A 2604-nucleotide genomic window follows, 5' to 3' on the forward strand; every position below is an offset into this window, starting at 1 on the left:
ATATATATATATATATTTTATACTATATATATGGGAAACTGTTTTTTCCCTTCCCATTTTAAAATGATATCAAAAACTCTTAAGCTTTTTCAAGCACCTAGGTATAACTTTTCCATGGGGGTGTTCAAAAATTCGAAATCGTCTGATTGAAGTGAGGTTAAATTCAAAGTTGAAGTCTAATACTTTTTCTTTATAGATATTTTAAACATATTTCGGTTGCATTTAAATATTTAAAACTTTGTAATGAATAATAATTAGCAAATTTAATACTAGTGATTTGGCCGAGAATCAAATATTCGGCGAAAAATCATGTACTTAAATGACAATTTTGAAGTCGCTGGAGATAACGATAGAACTCAAAGAACGACCAACCTCCATCAACGCCATTTTATAGTGGAACGGAGAGTGGTCGCTCCAGCGAGGTTTTTCTGTATTTAAAATAAATAAAAATAAAAAAAAACTGAGTAACAGCTATTAAAAACTAAAGTTGTGAAGTTGACAAAAAGAAATAGAAAAAAAAATCTTCTTAATTTTCAAATCAAAACTTTTACGTTAAAAATAATATTTTTCTGAAGAAAAAAAATATGCATAAAACGTCAAAAGAAATATGGTCAATAAGAAGGGCTTATGAAAATCACAAAAATGACCATGAAAGCAAAAGATTATGTAGAATAACGACACAGAAAAAAAAAATCGATTTTAAATCTGGGAAGGAAATTTTATAGCTTCACATTTCAGTTTTCCAATTATTTGATTTTCAAAAAAAAAAAAAGAAGAAAAAAAAAGAACAAATTTGAACAGAAACCCTTTAAATTGCTGCGTCATAATAAAAATGCTGAAAAAAACAAAAATTTAAAAAAGATAATGCTAGATAGAGAGCTAAACAAAAAACGTTTTGAATTTAAAAATGAAATATTTAACGTTAAAAATCTTAATTTAACTTTTTTATAAAGCCATATTTGTAGAAATAAGTGATAAAACAAGTAAAAAATTATAGAAAAAGTGAAAAAACAATATTTTCCTGAAAAAAAAAAGAATCCATAAAACATTGAAATAAATATGGTTAACCAGAAAGGCTTATAAAAATACCGTACTATCATTAAAATGACCAGAAAACAAAAGATTATGTAAAATAACAAGACAGAAAAAAAAATCGATCTTAAATCTCGAAAGAAAAATTTTTAGTTACGCATTTCAGTTTTCAAAGAATAAATTTAAACAGAATAATTGCTGCGTAATAGAAATACCAAAAAAAAGAAAGATTTAAAAAAAAAATAAAATACTAGATAAAAAGCGAAAGAAAAAACGTTCAGAATTTTAAAAGGAAATATTTAACGTTAAAAATCTTAATTTAACTTTTTCTCATAGCCATATTTTTAGGAAAAAAGTGACGAACAAGGAATAGAGTTTATTTCTGCAGTTTTTCCAGGGAACCATATTATGTCCCATAGTGCGACCACTGATTCAGTGGCCCCCATCCCCCCCCAAGCTCTTGGACGCATTCATCCCCCCCCCCAAAAAAAAATTTACTAACTTCCCCTTCCATGTTAGCTTGTTCCAAATAGTGCTACTTTGCTTGCATTCTACTCATAATATGAAAAATGCAGACCTTGATCCTGATTGTGAATGCTGAAAATATGAACTGTCCTGAATTTTGGTTTCAGGGCAGTTTCGATGCATTTTTTGGCATTCAGGATGCCATCAATCACTTGAATTCGGCCCACACCATCTACAGACATACATGCCCAAATCATGACATTTGTTGGATTTTTTGTAGTTGCTTCTATGAAATCAGGATGAAGCGCTTCACCTACTCTACGTCTCACGTATTTTCTACCATCACTTCCAAAGAGCGATATTTTACACTCATCACTCCAGATTACTTGCTTCCATTGATTATCTGACTATTTAATGTATTCATTTGCCAACTTAACTCGTTTTTCGCGTTGCTTTTGATTTAAATATGGTTTTTCCCTTGGAATTCTAGCTTGTTGTTCAAATCCTGATAACCTTCTTCTTATTGTTCTTGAACTTACTGCAATACCAGCTGCATTCATTTCACATCTGATGATTTTTTTCTAGCTTAAAGGCATAGCCATTTAATTTTTCTATCGGTAGTAGCACTTGTGCATTTCGGCCTGATTTGGCATCCTGAATGCCAAAAAATACATCGAAACTGTCCTGAAACCAAAATTAATACCTTCCATCAGGGATCTCTTCCCCAACAACGCACCATTTATTTTTCAGCAGGATTCAGCTGCATGCCACACAGCAAAAGTATGTAAAGCATGCTTTCAAAATAAAGGCATGGATATATTACCATGGCCAGGAAACAGTCCTGATCTCAATCCAATTGAACATTTGTGGCGACGTTTGAAAATTCTTGTACGAGAAAAACGTCCATCCAATAAAAGACAACTACGTGTAGCTATAATTGATTATTGGCACCATGTGATTACTAAAGATGAACTCCAAACACTCGTTCACTCGATGAAAACACGCTGTGAAGCTGTCTTAAAAAATAAGGGTTATCCTACTAAGTATTGATTGTGTAAGTATCACTTTAAAGAAATGCATATATAAGATAGATCTTACTAATAGTTG

The sequence above is a fragment of the Parasteatoda tepidariorum genome, chromosome 3, assembly GCF_043381705.1.
Source record: "Parasteatoda tepidariorum isolate YZ-2023 chromosome 3, CAS_Ptep_4.0, whole genome shotgun sequence".
Taxonomy (NCBI): domain Eukaryota; kingdom Metazoa; phylum Arthropoda; class Arachnida; order Araneae; family Theridiidae; genus Parasteatoda; species Parasteatoda tepidariorum.